Here is a 22,627-nt window from a genome sequence, read left to right as displayed (position 1 = left end):
GTCTACAACACCAGGCAGGACCCCCGATGCAGACTGTGCAAAGATGCCTCTAAAACAATACAGCACATAACAGCAGGGTGTAAAATGCAGGCAGGAAGTGCATACATGGAACGCCACAACCAGGTAGCTGTCATAGTGTACAGGAACATCTGCCATGAGTATGGGCTGGAAGTCCCAAGGTCAAAATGGAAGACACCTCCTAAGGTAGTTGAGAATGACCGAGCTAAGATCCTATGGGACTTCAAGATCCAGACTGACAAACAGGTGATGGCTAACCAACCAGACATCGTGTTGATGGACAAACAGCAGAAGAAGGCAGTAGTGATAGATGTGGCAATCCCAAGCGACAGCAACAATTCAATTCAATTCAATTCAGTTTATTTATATAGCGCCAAATTCACAACACATGTCATCTCAAGGCACTTTACAGTTCAACCAGATCATACAGTCAAATTGATACAAAGTTTTCTATCTAAGGAAAACCAGTTGATTGCATTGACTCATTGACTCAAATACAATCCCCCACACTAAGCATGCTTGTAGCGACAGTGGAGAGGAAAAACTCCCTTTTAACAGGAAGAAACCTCCAGCAGAACCAGGCTCAGTGTGAGCGGCCATCTGCCGAGGCCGACTGGGGTTCAAGGAGACAGAAGCAGAGATACAAAAAGCAGCTGTAAAAGGCGGCCCCGTCCAGGAAACACACAGCCAGGCAGACGAGCTCCAAGGCAGCTCCCATGCCAGAGGACAAAGAGAGCACATCCACTCAGTCACGGTCAGAGAAACAGGACCACACTGGAAAACAGGCCGATCTCCAACATCTATAAACAAGGGTGTTGATAGAAGCAGCACAGCTGATGTTTCTTTCCAGGATGACGTCACAGCCAAGCAGGAACAGACGAGGCAAAGCTACTCTGAGGAAAAGCAGAGAGAGCAGAAGGTTAGAGATTGAACTAACAGATTCTGCAGAATAGGAGAACAGAGAGAGAATGAAGCAGAATGATGAAATGGGGGTCCCTATGTCCTCCAAAAGTCTAAGCCTATAGCAGCATAACTATAGAGATAGCTCAGGATAACCTAAGCCACTCTAACTATAAGCTTTATCAAAAAGGAAAGTTTTAAGCCTAGCCTTAAAAGTAGACAGGGTGTCCACCTCACGGACTAAAACTGGTAGTTGGTTCCACAGGAGAGGAGCCTGATAACTAAAAGATCTGCCTCCCATTCTACTTTTAGAAATTCTAGGAACGATTAGTAAACCTGCAGATTGAGAGCGAAGTGCTCTGTTAGGAACATAAGGAACAATCAGATCTCTGATATAAGATGGAGCTTGGCCATTTAAGGCTTTATATGTGAGAAGGAGGATTTTAAATTCTATTCTTGATTTAACAGGAAGCCAATGAAGAGAAGCCAGGATAGGCGAGATATGATCTCTCTTTTTAATTTTCATTAGAACTCTGGCTGCAGCATTTTGGATCAGCTGAAGGCTTTTAACTACAGTTTGTGGACTTCCTGATAGTAAAGAATTACAATAGTCCAGCCTTGAAGTAACAAATGCATGGACTAGTTTCTCAGCATCACCCCTGGACAGGATATTTCTAATTTTTGTAATGTTCCTCAGATGAAAGAAGGAAATTCTAGAAACCTCTTTGATGTGGGATTTAAATGACAGGTCCTGATCAAAAATAACACCAAGATTTTTTACTTTATTATCTGAAATTAGTTTAATCCCATCCAAATGAAGTGACTGGCTAATCAGTTTCTTTTTCAGAGACTCTGGTCCAAAGACTATAACTTCTGTTTTGTCTGCATTCAGGAGCAGAAAGTTAAGAGTCATCCAGGTTTTTATGTCTTCAAGACATGCCTGTAATCTATGTAATGGGTTAGCTTCATCTGGATTTATAGACAGATATAGCTGGGTATCATCAGCGTAACAGTGGAAATTAATCCCATGCTGTCTAATAATTCTACCAATTGGGAACATGTATAAAGTAAAGAGAATTGGTCCTAGCACTGATCCCTGTGGTACTCCACAGGTAACCTTTGAGCGTGTTGAAGATCTATCATTAACATGAACAAACTGAATTCGATCAGATAGATAAGATTTAAACCAGTCTAGTGCTGTTCCTTTAATTCCAACAAAATATTCAAGTCTTTCTAAAAGAATATTATGGTCAACTGTATCAAATGCAGCACTAAGATCCAACAGGACGAGCACAGATACAAGTCCATTATCTGAGGCCATGAGAATATCATTAGTGACTTTCACCAGAGCTGTTTCAGTGCTATGATGAGCTCTAAAGCCAGACTGAAACTCTTCAAAAAGTTCATTATGGTGGAAGTGATCGCAAACTTGTTTGGCAACTACTTTCTCAAGAATTTTGGATAAGAAAGGAAGATTGGATATAGGTCTATAATTGACCAAGTCATCTGGGTCAAGAGACGGTTTCTTAAGCAGAGGTTTAATTACAGCAACCTTAAAAGCTTTAGGTACATATCCCTGTAACAGAGATAGATTAATCACATCTAAAATGGAGGAGGAGATCAAAGGGAATACCTCCTTAAATAACCTGGTTGGAACTGGATCTAACATACAAGTTGAAGGCTTAGATGAAGACAATAATTTTGCTAATTCAGAGAGTTCAACTGGATCAAAGCAGTCTAAACCCGGTTCAGATTCCATGACTACATCAGGTACAATCGCGGATAGAGGAGTGCTTATGATCTTATTTTTAATAAGATCAATCTTATTTATAAAGAATCCCATAAAATCATTGCTGCTAAGAGCAGGTGGAATGGACGGTTCAACAGAGCTATGGCTCTGGGTGAGTTTGGCAACTGTATTAAAAAGAAATCTAGGATTATTCTTATTCTCCTCTATTAATGAGGAGAAGTATGCTGCTCTTGCTTTACAAAGGGTCCTCTTATACAGCAGTAAACCATTTTTCCAGACTAGGAAGGACTCTCGCAGGCCTGTGGAGCGATATTTTCTCTCAAGTTTCCTAGCATTTTGCTTCAAAGTACGCAGCTCTGCATTAAACCAAGGAGCAAGCTTTCTATTTTTAACGGTTTTCATTTTCAAAGGAGCTGCGTTGTCTAAGGCAATACGCAGAGAACTAGCAACCCCATCAACAAAATCATCAACCTGTGAAGGGGAATAAGCTAAGCTTTTGCACTCTGCAGCACTGCTCAGTGACACAGAGGAGAGAGAAAGTGAAGCAGATTCTTTAAAATTTATAACTGCACTATCTGATAAAGATCTACTAAAATTGAACCTTCTTTTGGGGGAGGAGAACTCTGTTAAAGTAATCCTGAAGGTTATTGGAAAGTGGTCAGAGAGGACAGGGTTGTGAGGAAATACTGTTATTTCTTCACATTCTATGCCGTATGTCAGCACAAGATCCAAAGTATGAAGATGAGAATGTGTGGGACTATTCACATTTTGAACAAAGCCAATAGTGTCTAAGATAGCATTAAAGGCTGCTCTTAAGCTATCGCCTTCAATGTCAGCATGGATGTTAAAATCTCCCACTATGATGACCCTGTCAGTATTTAATACCAAATCAGAAAGGAACTCTGAAAACTCATCTAAAAATTCAGAGTAAGGACCTGGTGGACGATACAAAGTTACAAAAAGAAGAGGTTTTCTTGCCTTGAAATTTGGATCAGGGAAATTAAGGGTTAAATGTTCAAAAGAGTTGTAGGTATTAATTGTTTTGGGAGTAATCAGTAAGTCAGACTGGAAGATTGTTGCTACTCCTCCTCCTCGCCCAGAACTTCTGGGGATGTGAATATTTAAATAGCTTGAAGGAGTTGCCTCATTTATGCTCACATAATCCTCTTGCTGCAGCCAGGTTTCTGTAAGGCAAAACAAGTCAATGTGATTATCACAAATCAAGTCATTAACTAGTAGACTTTTAGAAGAAAGAACACGAGAAGCTTGAGAAATACCAAGGACTGAAGGAGGAGCTAGAAAAGATGTGGAAAGTGAGAGCAGCAGTAGTGCCAGTGGTAATTGGAGCACTGGGGGCTGTGACCCCCAAACTGGGAGAGTGGCTACAGCAGATTCCAGGTAAAACATCAGAGGTCTCTGTCCAGAAGAGCGCAGTCCTAGGAACAGCTAAGATACTGCGCAGAACCCTCAAACTCCCAGGCCTCTGTTAGAGGACCCAAGCTTGAGGATGACACATACCACCCCACGAGGGGGGAGAAAACAGTTTTTTTTTTTTTATATATATATATATATATATATATATATATATATATATATATATATATATATATATATATATATATATATATATATATATATACCTCCTGTGTACACAAAATGTACACACAGCAGAAAACAAACCAACAGGAGAAATAAAATGAATGTTGTTGATGAAGAGTCTCAGTCATCCAGGTCATACTTTCCGTAAAAGTAAAAAAAAAAAAAACAATCCACTGCTTTCTCAATAAATGAAAATGAAATGTTGCATATTTTTCAGAAACCTACTTTCATAAATCCGAGATTTGTTGAATGTCATCCAGTTGTTAAAATTGCTAAAACCAAAGGCTATCATTCAGAAAAACTAGAGGTTTATCATGAATTTCAGGCAAAGGAGGAAATTGTCAATTGAAATGCTTGCTTTTAGTCAATAACTAGGAGAAGAAGACCAAGATATAAAATAGTCTAAGCTGAACTGACTGATTGTCAACAAGGAAATGACATTAAGCTAAACAGGCTGGCACTATATGTAGGGAAACATGGGAAAGTTAATGAGCTGCAGGTTGATTCAATAGAAATAGAAATCTGGTGTAAAAACAGACACAGGAAGCACAGGGGGAACATTCAGTGCTTAAATAAAACAAGAAGAAAGGTTTTCTTAAATTAACCACTAAACTTAATAACCAGTGGATTGTAAACGAACTAATTTAAAATTATTAGATAAAGAAACCAAGATTAAATTTTAACAAAGCATGGAGCAAACAATGTGTTAAGTCAACATATCCCTTATTGCTTCTTTACATTTTTAATTTATTTTATTTTTGCAGCTCAACCAATGTCCCAATGCATTTTATGAGACAAACAGATCATATCCATATACAGACTAGAATTTCCAATTAATTCCAAATTAGATACATACATTGTGATTTAATCCAGCACTACAGTATATAAAACAGTGCAGCTGAGCAACTCAGAAGATGGCACTGAGACAATAAATTAGCATAGCTAAACTTGACGGTTTAAGGCACAGGAGCTTTTAACTTTACAGCTAAAGATCCATTCAGTAACAGGGGAAACAGATAGAAAGCTTAAATAGAACCAGAATCAGGCCGAATTCAAACAGGACTCTGCCATGGCTGACCGGTGGTATGGGCAAAAGAGCAAAGACACAAAGAGAACACAGAGCACACAAAGCCAAGCATGAAAACCAACAGATTATTGAGTGACTTTATAGGAAAGATCCACGGCTCCAAATAAAACCACATGAATAGCCATTACACCTAAAGCATAAGCAATGTGTCCTTGGTCATCTTTATCCTAGAGTGAGAAGCTGTCTGTCGTAATAAGTCATATAATGGCATTGTAACATTTAGATGGTTTCAGTTTGTATGCTTGTTTGTTTTCCTTGTGTCTCGGTATCTTTCTTCTAAAGAGAAGGAGTGACAATGGTTTCACTTTGGTGCATCCGTCTCCATTAACACCTTCTGTATTTAAAAATGTAACCCTAGCCCCCCTGACTGAGGGGTACCTAGACAGAATTGCATATCCTCGTTCATTCTTCTCTGACTGCCAGTGGCAGAGAACAAAGTGGATTTGTCTTCTCCTCACAGGTCGAGAAATGATTTCAATAAATTCATGCTCGTGATACGTAGCCCACCTGGGCGTGCATCTATAAATAGCGGGTGGAAGGCTAAGTTTGGTATCTTTCATCTTCTCACTGTGAACTTGCTTGACAGGTAGATTGTGCTTATAACTCTGTTTCAGTGCTTATGGGTAATTGCAGATCTAGAGATAAGCACAGGTTTAGTATTTGCATCGTCCTCTCTGCTCTTTCATCTGTTTCCACTGCTTCCACTGCTTCTTCCTACTCTCCATTAAGTTAAATCAACCCTGTGATATCTTTTGGTGACCACGGGATGCCCATGAGGGTCTGGTTTCTGCTGCTCCTTAGTCTGCTGGATGGAGAGCCATGTAGGCTCCCAGTGAGAGCAGTCCTGCAGTTCCAGTTGAGGTGGGAAGATTTGGCATCCCTCTCTGGGCCATCTTTGTAACTGTCTATGCAGAAGACTCAAATTTCCAGCCAGAAACACCGGAGTAGAGTTTAAACCACTCATTCTGAACTCGGGACTTGAGGAGCACATCCACCAAGGATCAGGGATAACTATGAATGGAGATGTAGGTTGGTGGAATGAAGGAGTTCAATAAGGAAATGCATGAAACCAACAGAAACCACTAACCTTTTCAGAATCCTCCCTTCAGTGGGCACCGGCAGCTTTAATAGAGCAGACTGGTCCTTCAACAGATGTTGGGTGTCTAACAGTTGGGTGACTTGGAGCACAGAGGCAGGATCAAGGTCCTGGAAGCCAGACACATGTTTAATGATCAGAGGGCTTGGCAGGAGGCAGAAACCAAGGGGCAGAAACAGGGTCATTGCCCAGAAGGCAGAGAAATCCGATGAGGGCTAATCAAGAGGGAAAATCTGGGAAAGAAAGACGTGGTCAAGAACTTGGTTAGGTTACGTGAGGTACTGGATACTGCTTGCTTGTTGGGTTGCAATTATCTGGCCCCGTCTCCCTGCCACAGGCTGACTTATAACTGCTTGAGCACAGCTGAGAGACATTTTGCTAATTGCACTGCAGTGCAGCAGGGAGCAGCTGGAGTTGATTGCTGACAGGAAGAGCAGAGTAAGCAGATGGGCCAGAATCCTAACAATCTTCTTCCCAACATGTGGCCGCTGAAGGGCGCTGGTGGCCCCTGACGCACCTGGAGCCCTCCATTCTGATGATGCTGCAAAGCACCAGATCTCCCTGCAGAGTGAAAACTTATGCCTATTTCTGGAAATGTTTTTTCAATGTGAGGAAAGGGGTTGATCAAGTTTCATGTTCCCTGCATGAGGTATTAATGTATAGCATCCACCCATAAGGTGTGCCTGGCAGCCTTTTCAGCCAGGTTAGACAGCATTGAAGGGGGACTGGTCAGGGCACACCGCTCACAGTTCCTCCATAATGCAAGGTAGTTGTGCCCTATGCCACAAAAGCCACATGGGACATGGGACCTCCCACTCGTGTTGGGAACCCTGAGTGGGCAGCCATATGAGCTCATGTGTGCCACCCATTTGATTCCGTAAAAGTTAAAAAAAATCCACTGGACTAGGTTTCCAAGATTTGAAGACATTTCGCCATCTCTCCAGGAAGCTTTCTCAATTCAAATGTCTGGATCTGCAGTGAGTTTGGTTCTATATACAGACAAGGACTTGTATTGCTTGGAAATATGCAAGTGGAAACCGAGCAATACAAGGCCTTGTCTATATATAGACTCAAACTCACTGCGGATCCAGAAAAACTCACTGCGGATCCAGACATTTTAATTGAGAAAGCGTCCTGGCGTGGCGAAACATCTTCAAATCAGACAGGTGCAGAAGCATTCCCACACAGATGCAGACGGGTGGGCTCAGTGGTAGGGGGAAGCAGAGACGAGACGTGGAACCAGGATTTCAGCAGGACTTTAAACTGGTCTCCTCCTTGGAGCCAGGCTTGCCAGAATTAAAAACTGTCCTTCTCTGCATTCTGAGCCAAAAACTCTTAGGGCTCCGCGAAGATGACCAGAACCCGCGCTCCTCCCGCACGCTGAGCCAAAACCCTAAGTCTCAGTGGAGAAGAGCCAGGACATGACCAGAACACAGAAGACAAACATTAAACCCTTTTAATCCACTGGCTTTCAGGAGTCAGCACATGAACCATAGAATAAACTAAAATAACCAAACAGACAAACGGAAAACAAATAATGATCTGGCTCCGCTCTCTTTCCACTGGCCACCAGGAACCATGAAAAGAACTAAAAAACTGACTAATAGAACTAACAAAAAAAGAACAGAAAACCGAAAATGATCTTACCTCAATAGCTGGGCTGGACCGTATATAAAGCTCCGACCGCAGTTGGATGAGATGAGAAGCCTTTCACGGCCAGGTGGGAGTGGCAGGTTAATAATATAAGCAATTAATGCCAGCCATTAGAGCAGATCATGACATCTGTAGTTGAAAACAGTATCTTCCAATGCAGTTTCCAAAGCTTGGAGGGAAGAAAACAAAACAAAGAGAAACAAAGAAAGAAAGAAAACAAAAAAAAATCCCACAACTAATAGGTGCATCTCTGCCTTCCCAAGAGTCTTTCAAATCAATAAACGAAAACAGTTCAAATGGAGCACACACAGACCATGTATGTCACAAAAGATGACACCCTTAAGATATGTTCAAAATCCAACATTTAAGACAGTTTTTAAGTAATCTGACACCGAAGATGAATCAAACAAACCTGACATATGGCCAAGGAGACATCAGAGGCCCATAACATGAAGCAAGTCTACCATGGCAGGATTACTTCCAATCTAACCAGTCCTCAAAATTGGTAGTCACACTTAGCAGTACCACGAATCTGGTTATCAAGTCGCTCACTCGAAGTAGCTTAACCTGACCATGAAGCTGTGAACATGCATGTTTAAAAGGGCAGGTTTAAGGGAGCAGATCAATCACAATCATGAGCGCTGAAGGGCAGTCGTCACAAGTACTTTGTTACAGTAACTAAAACACATTTTTTATGCATCTGTACTTTATTTAAGTAGACTTAACCATGGATGCTTTCTGTTTTTACTCCACTACCCTTTACATGTCCAAAAAGTAAAAAAAAAACAATCCACTGGACTTTGTTTGCAAGTTTTCAATTCAAAATGTCAGAAATAGTGTTGAGTTTGAGGCTTTATACAGCAGCCCAAAAAAGCAGTGTTTTTGTTTAGAAGACGTGCAAATTGAAACTGAAGAACGGGTCCACCCCTTTGAAATGGGGGTTGTTTGGCTTCTTTTGTTACCCTGCAATGCCCCATACCTGTCTATGTCTCTGCAAGGGGGGCCATTAAAGGGAATCAATGGCCTGGCTGTTGAAAGTGCCACTAGTGCAGTGTTTTTCAACCCTGGTCCTCAAGGCACACTGCTCTAAATGTTTTGGATGTTTCTGAGTTTCAGCACACCTGATTCAGATGATTGCAGTTCAGCAAAGCCTGATAATCTGCTATTAATTGATAACAGTTGTGTGGAAGCTGGGAAACATCCAAAACATGCAGACCAGCGTGCCTTGAGCACCAGGGTTGAAAAACACTGCACTAGTGAGAAGAGGGAGTGGCGGGCTACTGGTTAGGGCATCAAGCTTGGAATCCTGAGGTTCTGAGTTCGAGCCCCACTCCCACAGACTGCGACTCTGGCTCTCTGATCCAGACCCTTAACCCCACACTGTTCCCTGGGTACCGCACAGTGGCAGCCCACTGCTCCCCAAAGGGAATAGGTTACATTCAAAGGTACATTTCTCCAATGTGAGATCAATAAAGTTCAATTGAAAAGTAAACATGACTGACTTGCATAACAGTTGGATATTAATGTTTGTGACAACTTAGAGACGTTGCTATATTAAGCAATAGTTTAGACACATTTAGTGGATTCTTTAAGAAAAAAAGACACAAAGAATATACAATTTTTTCCCCTGTGTTAATGGAGAAGCATCGTATTTTCTGCACGGATGCCTCAAGTAACACCTGCCTGAACTGATGGGAAAAAAAACTCATTCAGTTTCCATTATTACAAATAAAGCACACATGTGCAAAGTTGCTATATATACTGCCCTGATTACAAAACAAGACATAAATATAATTTATAATCCTGAATATCCATTTAATCCACACATCATGATAATGTATTCAATTCCCTGGAGTTGGGGTGATGGCATGCTTTCGTGAATACTTAATTTGTATAGTCTTATTTGCATAAATTCTGACTAAAATCCACTAATTCTCTTTCAGAGAAAGCTCAGCACTTATCTCCAATAATACTTTGCTCTACCTCATAACCGTGCCACCAAAAGGAAGGAACCTGGATGCAGAGAAGGGGAACTGTGTCCTTCAGGGTCTGGTTTCCTGCAGCTTTTACATTTCTGAATGATGCAAGAAGTTCTCAGTGTTCTATTAATGATCAAATTATTTGATTCTGGTGTTGAAACAAAGACAAATATAAAATTTGCAGGACTCTGTACCTCCTGGAAAGTCTGACAGCCCTTAACTACAAAGCTGTCTTTAGAGTATGGTTTAACTGTGCAGTTCATGATTAAACTGAAGTTAAATATCACAGTTTAAAACATCAGTGCCAAAGTGAGTCAAAGTGAGTTTGATTTTGTAGAAATCTGCTAACTTCAGATTTAAAAAAAACATGGCATATGTTTTATTGAATTAAACACTTTCAGAGGCGTAATAAGTCATCTTTCTTGCAATTAATGATATTTCATTTATTTAAACAAATCCCAAGTGCAAACTCTATCAGCAGGTAAAAACAAAACATGCATTATCAATAATAATAATAATAATAAATCCAATTTGTACCGCACTTTTCATTAATAAAAATCTCAAAGTGCTACACAGTGCAAATAAAATCAAAGATAAAAATCAACATCATAAAAATCATGTGGAGTATGTATCAACAGCATTGTTCATTAAAATAACGTTACTGATGTATCAAAGAAAATATACTTATAGTAGGTACACTTAATAATGCAGTTTATTCAAAAAGTACTTTTAATACTTCAAGTAATTTTAAAAGAAAATATATTTTTTTTCAGTTACCAGCGGTGTAACAAAGAAAAATGAAAACAAAATGGACGCCCTTCATCCCACAGCCCCAAATAAATAGATTAAGCCCCCCCTCAGGCTTAATTATCCCTGATTTCCCCATCTAAATAAATTTTAAACCAGGTCGTCTGCATGGCGTAGCAGTTAACGCAGAGACGTCCCCACCCCTCTGCAGACACTTTGGTGCACCTCTCCAAAATTGTGGGTGATCGCAGGCAGTGCCGCAGACAGGAGGTCTCTGATTGGTCAATCCTCCATCAGCTCTACACTATGCATATTTTCTGTTTGGTATCTATTGTTGAAAACGACTTGTGAAGATGGACCAGCTAGAAGAGCGAGGTGCACGAGAACACTGGGACCCTTTTTCCACCTGGATCCCCGCTCTTTTTCAATCCCATGTCCCTCCTCGCACAAACTTGCCCCCACTTCCTCACCGCCTCGGCCGTATCTAGACCCACAGCAAGTTTGTGATCGTCCCTCTTGCGTTGTGGTGCGGAATAACATAGAACAGACCATGCTTCAATATTGGGCATGTATCAAAAATATCTGCGTCATACCTGCGACAAGCTAACTGCGACACACTGCTGTGGGAGTATAACCAGTCCTTAATCCACCAAAGCGTAAGCATGCACACACACAAATACCCACAGTAAACCCCACCAATATTAAGTGTGCACCCTCAATACAACAGCAGATAACCCGGCAGCACTTATGTGTGTTTTGTTGAGGACATGCGACTGTAGAGCTTAGCTAGTATAGCTTTATGGGAATGTTGCAAAGTCAGCAAAGTGGCTTTCAGTTCAGTGACAAGGCGGATTCGTCACAAGAATAAGCAACTAGCAATACAGGCCGGTGATAAAGATGGAAATCAAACCAAAGTAATTCCTCCTGTGGAATTTACAACACTTTCAACTGCTTTACTGTTCATCAGGTGACCGGGTGATTACACCGAGAGCAGAGAAGCTATATTTCTAGATTTGTTTCTGCATATTTACTGCAGTTTTGGCTTCAGTATCCGCTGTATCAGTAGTGGACAGCTATATGTAAATGCTATTATTTATTATAATGGCTGTGTATTTGCTGCAGTGCTTAAAGCTAAGCAGAGCCACATGCAGTGAATGGTCGTCCTCACAGGTGCAGGAAACACCAATCAATACAATCAGTGTGTGGGCCCAAACTGGCCACAGTGCAGAAGCTGAGCCCAACAAAATGATTCGGTTAAATTCAACTTTGACCGGACGCCACAGTGGCCCCCGTATCAGGTTCCTCAATTTCACAAGTCAAACAGTAAAAGATGAAATCAAACTCCAGTACCAACATGGCCTGTGTAAACAATACATAAAAACAGAAAGAAAGGGTGACAGCTGAAAAGAGTAGTTTCTTTTTTTTTTCTTTTAGACATTGTAGCTTGTTGTATTGTTTTGTTGTCTTTTTTTTCTTTTTTCTCTTTCTGTTTCTGTCCAAAGGATCTCTTTCCTTTCCACTGGTTCCTCTGTCTGTCTGTCAGGTTCGGCATTATCGATCACATGTAGATTTGGTAACAAAATGAGTAAATTAAGTAGTTTTGGGTAATCGAGGGGGGGGGGGGGGGGGGGCTTCTCACCAACAGGCAAAGCAAATTAATTCAGTATAGCATGGTGGTCAGATTTTAGTTCTGATGCTATAACGCTGAACAGGACAAAAAAAAAAAAGAATAATAGAACTGCTGAAAAGAGCATGAATGTAAAATTCTGTTTGTGTGAGCGTCCTTTTAGAAACCAGGGCTGCAGCTAGGTTAGGGTGGTCAGAGAGTCCATGTGAGTTGCTGTGTGCTACACTGGATCAGGACTGTAACACACACCACAGTCAGTGCGGAGCTGGCATTATTTGGTACTCCCCTGCTTCTAATGGGGAGATCACTACATTATTACTGCATCACACTGATAACACCAAACCAAAATTCTGCATATTTCCACCATATATACTAATGCTCTGAACTTCCATATCAATGCATTTTTGCACCAATGTTTTTTTTTCTCCCACGCTTTTAACATTTGATCACTGCTGCACTTTATAGATTGGAAAAGTTCTGAAGGCTGTACAAAACCAAAATGTTGTTTTGTATACTCTCTGTGTATGCAAAATGACAATAAAAGTTGCCCAAGCCTATTTCTAAATATGGGGAGACTGGTCATTTCAAGTTTATTGATAAAACCCTCATGCGCTGCAGTAATTAGTGTGTCCTTGCAGCATTAACCTAACCTGACAACAGCCAGATGCATGTCTCGCTCCGCCTAGCTCCACTCACATACATCTGGGAACCCGCTCATTGAAAGTGATTTCCCCAACCGAATTTATGGTCTGTCCAATCAGGATGCAGGGCGGGTGTTTCCTGGATGTGACATAGTGGAGAAGCGAGCATGAGATTCCAACAACAATGGCGGCTCGCATCAAGGAAGCAAGCGTTAGCATTGATGCTGCTATTTCTTCTGTGTTGTCCAATCTATCTGTTATTGTTTCATTAAAAGAACATCAGAGAACGGCTTTGAAGGCTCCTCTCACAGCGTCACGGGTTAGCTTCGGTGTGAGTGGTTGAAATAGCACGTCGATAAAGATGACAGACAAGTGGCTTATCCAATCATATGCAAGGAGTTTTGATAAGGCCCAGCCTTCAGTAAAGGCAATTCCTATGGCGGGTTCCCAGATGTATGTGAGTGGAGCTAGGCGGAGCGAGACATGCATCTGGCTGTTGTCAGGTTAGCATTAACCACCCGTTTACTTCACTTTTTATGTCTTTCCCTGTGAACTTTAGCTCTTATGATATTCCAAGTTTCTCCTACAGTAAAAAAAAAACAACAACTTGAGATTAAATGGAGAGGTCAAAAAACATATATATGGAACGATTTGGCAACCTCCAATCCTGTATAAACCATGATAATGTTATGGGCTCTAAAAGTAATAGCTGTTTCATGAAGCTCGTGTTTATGCCCGAATTTATAGAAACATCAAAACGTTTGGGAAATATATATCATCAATAAATCTTGGGCTGCATATAAGTATAATCTAACAAAAAAAAAACTGTATTACATTTCCTGAACCCACATCCGTCAGTGACTGGATCAAATACCAGTGTGTTCTAGTAAACAGAAGCCTGGCTTATTCCATAAACATTTATTACACTCAGTGTTTGACAAATCCGAACATGCAAGACTGAGGAGGCTAATGGGACTGCACCATATGGACCTGCATATTGCACACATTAATCTTGCATGCTTTTCTTTTCTGCTTGGTTTTCATGGAATGCATTGGCTTTCTCACACAACAAAATATTCTCTAAGCTTCCCAACATTTACTGTCCACCAGACAAACAAGAAAGCGTGAAAGGGAGCAATAAAATACATTTCTGTTTGTTGTTTCTTCCCCCCCTGCAGGCTTGCCAGGTTTAAAGGGAGGCTGGCCTGTCTGAGACCTTTCTGGAGAAAAGGTGAAGTCTAAGGTAGCATTATCAGCCTCTGCAGGCTACAGACTGACAACAGACAGCTGAAGCCAGTGCTTAAGTAAACTGCTGATGTCTGATAGTAACTTGTTGTAAACATCAACTATCCCACTTGTCTGACATTTTCAGAGCTAGGAGTACATCACACTAGGGGCTACAGGAGTTTGATGTTAGGAAGAGAGCTGTTCAAAGTCAGTAACATACTGATTTAGCTCTGGGGCCAGAAGCAGGGGGAGGAAAAGCAGACACACTCACGATCAGTCATGCCTTGGGTATCTTTTTTTATTATCTATTGAGTGGGAGTTTGGGTGGGAATAGAAATAATGAAAAATGGTAAGAGAGGATTCCCATTTTTCTCCACTGCCTGACAGATCTTAGAGCTGGTTTATGGTCCACATGTGGAAATGATGCCGACTTGTTTGTAAGAATTTATACTACATGGAGGTTCTCCCCCCTGTACCCAATATTATACCATGCTTTAAACTAAATGGCTTATTAAAAAAAAATGAAACGTTGTAACTGTAACTATACAAACATTTGTTTACATCATTTTTTTTCATGACAATGTTTTTATCACTGCTGCTTACCTGCACTTTAAAAAAAATGAAAAGGTCAAGAGAGCTGTACTTAACGTAATTTCTTTTTGTTCACACTTGTGTGTACAAAATGACAAAATAAAATCTGTCTCAGTCTCTCTAAGTCTAACTCCAGAGGACAGTGTGAGGAACAGAGCAGTTTTATAACGCCACATGACATCCCAAAAATGTTCAATCCACTGGACTTTGTTTCCAAGTTTGAAGACGTTTCTCTCCCATCCAGGAAGCTTTTTCAATTCAAAATGTCAGAAATAGAGTTGAGATCCAGGTTTTATAGAGTGGAACAAAAACAAAGCCTTGTTTTGGCTTAATAAACATGTCAATTAAACTAGACCAACGAGTCCAGCCCTTAGGAGTGGGCAGCCGCTTGGGTTCTTTGTTAGCCAGCAATAACCAATACCGGTCTATGTCGCTGAAAGGAACAAGGCTTTGTTTTTAGCTTAGTAGGAATATATTTTCCCAAACCACAACCTATTTTCTATTCCTGTGTACATAGATACAGTTGTGCTTTTTGTTTTAAATAAACTCTTATTATTTTGATAGGATGTAAAAGTAAAGGTTAAAGTTAATGTATATTTAATTTTTTCAAATTCTGATAATTTTCTTTTGTTGAAATTTTACAATGAAAACTACATTGAAAATGTAAGTGATACTCTTCAGTGAATCTTTATGGCAGTTTTAAAGCTTGCATACATCTTTTATTTTTTACCCTATCCCCACCCTCCTTAAAGTTAATCATGCTGTTTTATTTCCTAATTAAGTGTTGTCCTAAATTTGTGTAAAAAATAATGATATAATCATTCATTGTGTCTGTTAGAGACATGAGATGTTAACAAAATAAAACATGTCTTGTCCTTTTGACAATTTTCCAAATAATGTTGCATTAAATCACAGATAATGAAATATTTATATGGTTATAGGCTAGAGAATTCTCCGACCGCTCATAGATGTCCTTTATATTCAGAAAGTTAGGTTTGTGCACTACCATTTCACCTCGAAATCTATCACACACCTGTCCTCACATTAGTAGCATTACGCAGACTTTGTTTACAGATATTTAACAGAATCTGATATCATTGGGAGAACACTGATGTGTGATAACAGAATTGTAGAAAACAACTTCAAAGTCAGGCAGCCACTTAGTATTTAGGGTATGAGGGAACAAAGAATTGACATGAGGAGGAACCCATGAGATGATGAACAGGTCCTACCTGCTAGAACAACATTTTATATACTTCATCTTAACCTGCTGACAGGTGATTGGACCTAAATAGATACATTGATAAACTAGCATCCAGCCAGTAACCTTATCTTGATTTTAGGAAATTATGGCAGGCTGTTTATAATACACTATATTGCCAAAAGTATTTGCTCACCCATCCAAATTATTGGAATCAGGTGTTCCAATCACTTCCATGGCCACAGGTGTATAAATTCAAGCACCTAGGCATGCAGACTGTTTTTACAAACATTTGTGAAAGAATGGGTCGCTCTCAGGAGCTCAGTGAATTCCAGCGTGGAACTGTGATAGGATGCCACCTGTGCAACAAATCCAGTCGTGAAATTTCCTCGCTCCTAAATATTCCACAGTCAACTGTCAGCTGTATTATAAGAAAATGGAAGTGTTTGGGAACGACAGCAACTCAGCCACGAAGTGGTAGGCCACGTAAACTGACGGAGCGGGGTCAGCGGATGCTGACGCGCATAGTGCGAAGAGGTCGCCAACTTTCTGCAGAGTCAATCACTACAGACCTCCAAACTTCATGTGGCCTTCAGATTAGCTCAAGAACAGTGCGCAGAGAGCTTCATGGAATGGGTTTCCATGGTCGAGCAGCTGCATCCAAGCCATACATCACCAAGTGCAATGCAAAGCGTCGGATGCGGTGGTGTAAAGCACGCCGCCACTGGACTCTAGAGCAGTGGAGACGCGTTCTCTGGAGTGACGAATCGCGCTTCTCCATCTGGCAATCTGATGGACGGGTCTGGGTTTGGCGGTTGCCAGGAGAACGGTACTTGTCTGACTGCATTGTGCCAAGTGTAAAGTTTGGTGGAGGGGGGATTATGGTGTGAGGTTGTTTTTCAGGAGCTGGGCTTGGCCCCTTAGTTCCAGTGAAAGGAACTCTGAATGCTTCAGCATACCAAGACATTTTGGACAATTCCATGCTCCCAACTTTGTGGGAACAGTTTGGAGCTGGCCCCTTCCTCTTCCAACATGACTGTGCACCAGTGCACAAAGCAAGGTCCATAAAGACATGGATGACAGAGTCTGGTGTGGATGAACTTGACTGGCCTGCACAGAGTCCTGACCTCAACCCGATAGAACACCTTTGGGATGAATTAGAGCGGAGACTGAGAGCCAGGCCTTCTCGTCCAACATCAGTGTGCGACCTCACAAATGCGCTTCTGGAAGAATGGTCAAAAATTCCCATAAACACACTCCTAAACCTTGTGGACAGCCTTCCCAGAAGAGTTGAAGCTGTTCTAGCTGCAAAGGGTGGACCGACGTCATATTGAACCCTATGGATTAGGAACGGGATGTCACTTAAGCTCATATGTGAGTCAAGGCAGGTGAGCAAATACTTTTGGCAATATAGTGTATGTATTAGTTTGCCTGAATATGTATTTCTGAAATCTGAAATATATTTTTTCCTTGTCAAAAAGAATTCAAACAAAAAGACATTCTTCATATCTAAAATGAATTGCAGATCACCATATTCCTATTATTACTGGTCATAATTTCTATTATTTTGATTAGGAAGAGATTTATTTCTTATATCATAAATAAATATTCAGTCAAGCTGATGAATGACCACTTAAAATGTGCAAAAATGTTTAGGTATCGATCCACCCATGCATATTCTCCCACCTATTCTATTCATGGTTTGTTAGTCTGTTAGTGGTTAGATCTCCTGAACAGGTGTGAAACTTAACAATACAAAAAATTAAATTTTTACTTTCTGAAATCCAGTTTCTGCTACAAAATCATGTAATTGAGGAAATTATTACAGTTCTGAGTAGGAATGTTTTATTTTAGCTGTTGTGAAACCGAAAATTCAGTGTTCCGACAAACTTAGGTTATCAATTCAGAGTTACGGTGAGTCTGAGTTTGTTAAACCAGCATTGTGATTATATTTTTATTTTATAATTTGATTTAAATCATTTAACTATGTGTCTCTAATGTCTTATAAGACTAGATTAGACCATGTATTATCCATAGCATCTTTAGTCCCATCTCTGCGATTTCTTAACAAAATGGCGCGAATGCATGTGGGAGATCAATGCCCACTGCTCCTGTGTAAAGTCGCCCTGCACCTGTGCTTCAGTACAGAAGAGGGATTACTGGGATGTTATGGTATTCTGCCAATGACTAGAAACCTTCATCAAAAGCACCTGCCTTCCCCCTCATACAGAGATAAATCTGAGAGAAGAGCCCTCCCCCCCCGATAAGGCAGAACGATGGATGAATAGTCAGATTGTGAAAACGGTGGGAGGCAAACATATGTGCTTGGACTCCCACATAAACACACACACATTCCATTGTTTTATAGACATACTCAGGACCAGACAATTACCTTTTTTTTAAACACCATCATATGGTCTAACTTTGACCCTAACCTAATCACTACTTAGTTTCAACACCCAGACCCCCCCCCCCCCAAAAAAAGTCAGGATCCAAAAAATTTCCTCACTACATTAAAGTCCTTGTTTAATAGAAAAATATTTCCCCAGGAGTTCTACATATCATTTTGTATATCACCAACTTTCCCATTAGTACGGCTAAAAATGACAAACACTAATGAGGTTCAGCAGAGAATGGAGTGACAGATGTAGAGAGCAGTAAACATCAGTTTGGTTCAAGTTAATTATCAGAGGGCTTCAATTTCACACGGAGCTCATCAGATAGAGACAGATGCAGCTGAATTCAACATTTTCCTACCAATATAATTTATAAGAAGTAATTTTTAGGTTAAACCTTGGATTTTGAGACAATGTTAACCTGCACTGGAACATGCACCTGGCTTTTTTACTTGTGGACATAAACAATTAGAAAACTTGTCTTTAATCAGAGTTATGTGGCTTTATTTAGAGCCTTATTGGCATGGATTTTATGCAGCAACAAAAAAACAAAATTTTAAATGCTAGAGAATGATATAAAGAGTGTTTTAGATCTAAGGTTGTAGAATCTATTCGACAATCCCTGGAGTAACTGCAAGGCTGTCTTCAGGACACCACAGCGGCCCCCATATCAATAACTGCATAACAAATTTGTTATTATCTGATAATTCAGTGAGGAGGATTAGTTTTCTCCATTCTATAAACAATAACAGGTCCTTCTATACCCCAGCCAAATCCTTCTTCTGCCATTCCTCTCAGATTCAATTCAGTTTATTTATATAGCGCCAATTCACAACACGTCATCTCAACACACTTTACAGAGAAAAATCGACCAGATCATCCAATCAAATTGGTTCAAAGTTTCTACCTAAGGAAAACCAGTTGGTTGCATCGACTCATTGACTCTTCAGCAATCCCTCACACTAAGCATGCTTGTAGCGACAGTGGATGGGAAAACTCAATTTAAACAGGAAGAAATGTCCAGCACAACCAGAACCAGGCTCAGTGTGAACGGCCATCTGCTGAGGCCGACTGGGGTTCAAGGAGACAGAAGTAGAGATAAAGTAAGAAGCAGAGATTAAAAAGGCAACTCAACCAGCTCAGCAGGTGGCCTAGTCCAAAAAACCACAGCCAGGCAGACGAGCTTCAAGGGGGTATCACAGCCAAACAGAAAAAGATCAAATACGAAAAAGCAGAGAGAATATAACTTTAGAGAACTAACATACACTGCAGAATGGAAGAATAGGTTGAATGAAGCTGCAGGATGAAAAGGGTTCCCTATGTCCTCCAGCAGTTATTGCCTATAGCAGCAGATTAACATACTTCCAATACGCTTGAAACAGAAATTAACCTACAGCCTGAAAAAAGGTGGTTGTATGCCCTACTACTAAGAACAAAGAAACCAACAAAGATAGCAAAAGGTTACTCTAACATTGGTACCTCATCAGGCATTTTGGTTGAGGCAATGTTAAACATACATCCAACAGATGAAACCATTTCTAGATAGAATAGTAATATCTCTTTGCCTTCTAGGTGAGAAGCAGGATGCACACCTTGGAAATCTTGCAGGGGTGTCACACATTTGAGAGGAAAAACACCTTTGCAATTGATGCAGTATACACCTTTATGTGAACCTGGACCCTAAACTGCTAATTTAGATGGTTGAACTACCTTTTAGAGGGTTCTGTTAACCCTGGTATGTGGTGACTGTGGACCGGTAAGCTATTGTGTGTCTGATTAGACGTGTGAGGAAAAATGCATAGGAAGAGGTAAAAGAGTAAATGTCTGTTTCAATAAGCAGCTTTTCTGAAAACTCTAAATTTTCTAAACACAAAATAAGGGTAACTCTAAATTTTCAATTTCACAGTTTACTCAACCTGCTACTCTGTCTCTGCTCTCCTTAGAGCCAATCATTTTGATTTATTCACTGATTTAGTCAGATTTTGTAATAGTTTTGTGCATAAAAAAAAACCTAGTGAAAATATTCAAAAAGTTAAAAAACAATCCACTGGGCTTTGTTTCTCAGTTTGAAGACGTTTCGGTTCCCCACCAGGAATTTCAGAATTAGCATTGAGTTTGATATATATATAGCCAGTGTTGTGCCTGAACGCGTTCATTGAACGAAAGTTCATGAACTCGTTCATATTTTGGGCGAACGTGAACTGAACGTACTGCATTCTTGCCTGATGAACGTTATTGTGAACTCGTTCATTCTGGTGTCTGTGAACGGCACGCTCTCTCAGTTCAGCTCCGTTCAATAGGTTGCCAGATTTAGATTGAGTCCTCCAGGCGAAACCCCGGCTAAATCACACCGTAAACAGGCCTTAATATGTAGCGGGAAAAACACCCAATCTGGCAACACCAGCTACCAGTGTCGTAGCCTACAGCCGCGTGCGTCATCAAAACAAAATGCAGCGTGGAAGCCACAGCAGCGTGGAGGCGACTTAAAACAGTTTTATGACCAGGTGGTCGGTGAGGATGATGGCAACAAGTTTGCCCGCCGGCTTTCAGTAAAAAAATCCGCACTTCAGTAACCTTAAATTCCTACCTCAGCCTGGTCCCTCAGTTTGTGTTAGTAAAATCTTCTTGAGCGGAGGTCTTCAACAGGGGATCCGCGACCCCTAGGGGGTCTACGGAGGTACTGCATGAGGGTCTGCATGGTTAGTTGATATTTTTATATTCCCCCCCTGCAATACTCATTAACATGAAATCAACACACTGTAGTAAACAGATAAATGGAGGCAGAAGATGTCTTTCAGTCATCAATGCACACATTCAGCGACACACAGGAGCTCTTTCAAGCTGGGCACCGTTTCATTCACAACAACAAGGAATCAGAATCAGAAAAACTTTAATAATCCCAGGGAGAAATTAATTTCTTTGCATTACTCCATCTGTAATAGAGTGACTATAGCACACAATTTCATACAATATATATAGTTAGGGGGTCCCCGCTCCATCTCGCCATCAGTTTGGGGGTCCTTGGTCTGGAAAACCTAGAAGACCCCTAATCTTGAGGGTTTTACTATCCATGTAACTTGTTTGTTAAACCTGCCTGGTATAATTTTCCAGGATTCCAGTATTCCTTTTTAGTATGTATTGAAATGGAATTTCAAATGGAAAAAATTATTAAAATAAAAAAAAAAACATTTGCACCTTAAAGACTACTTTCCTATTTTTCTTTTAATAATTACTCATAAAAAAGACCATTCAAGCAGCACATTTTTCCTGATGTTTTTGAGAATATACTGTAGGGGTGAAAGCTGCAGCTGCTACTAGTGTGAAGTGAATGGACAGCAACAAAGCATTAAAGCAACAATGGGGAAATCTGTCCCCTCAATGCTAATGTAAACCCTGGTTGGAAAAGGATTCAAAACTGGATATGAAGATGAAATCTGAGGCACAGTTTCAGTGTTACAACTGATAAAATAATTGCTGTCTGGGGTTCTACAGTAGGCTATGGTGTAATTGAGCAATATATGAAAAAAAAAAAAAAAAAGAACTATGAACTAGTTCATTTTTTGGTTTTGAATTATGAACTATGAACTGAACTAGTTCATTTTAAAATGTGTGAACTGAACTTTGAACTAGTTCACGTAGAAAGAGAACTTTCCCAACACTGTATATAGCTTTATATAGTAGCCCAAAAACTTGGATTCGAAAACATGGAAATTGAACCAGAAGAATGGGTCCACCCCCTAGGAATAGGGAGTCGTGTGGGTTATTGTATGATGGAAGAGGATATCAATGAAGAGGAACCCCATGATTTGATGAACAGGTCCTACCTGTTAGAACAACGCTTTTCTTCCTGATCTTCACCTGCTGAAGGTGATTTAACCTAAATAGATTCATTCATCCACTAGCATTCAATGCATAAACCTAGGTAAAAACTAACCTAAGATATTTTCATATATATTAGTTTGATTGAATACTGTAAGTATTTCTCTATCGATCCATCCATCCATCCATCCGTCCATCCATCTTTTCCCGTTAATTCTGTCAGGGTTGTGGTGGGGCCGGTACAAGAGGGGGGGGCTGCACCCTGTACAGGACAAAGTCTATTGCAAGGCTAAAGA

The sequence above is a fragment of the Cyprinodon tularosa genome, unplaced genomic scaffold (genome assembly GCF_016077235.1).
Source record: "Cyprinodon tularosa strain WSP-4 unplaced genomic scaffold, ASM1607723v1 ctg405, whole genome shotgun sequence".
NCBI classification, from domain to species: domain Eukaryota; kingdom Metazoa; phylum Chordata; class Actinopteri; order Cyprinodontiformes; family Cyprinodontidae; genus Cyprinodon; species Cyprinodon tularosa.
Note: the sequence above shows the minus strand (reverse complement) of the source record.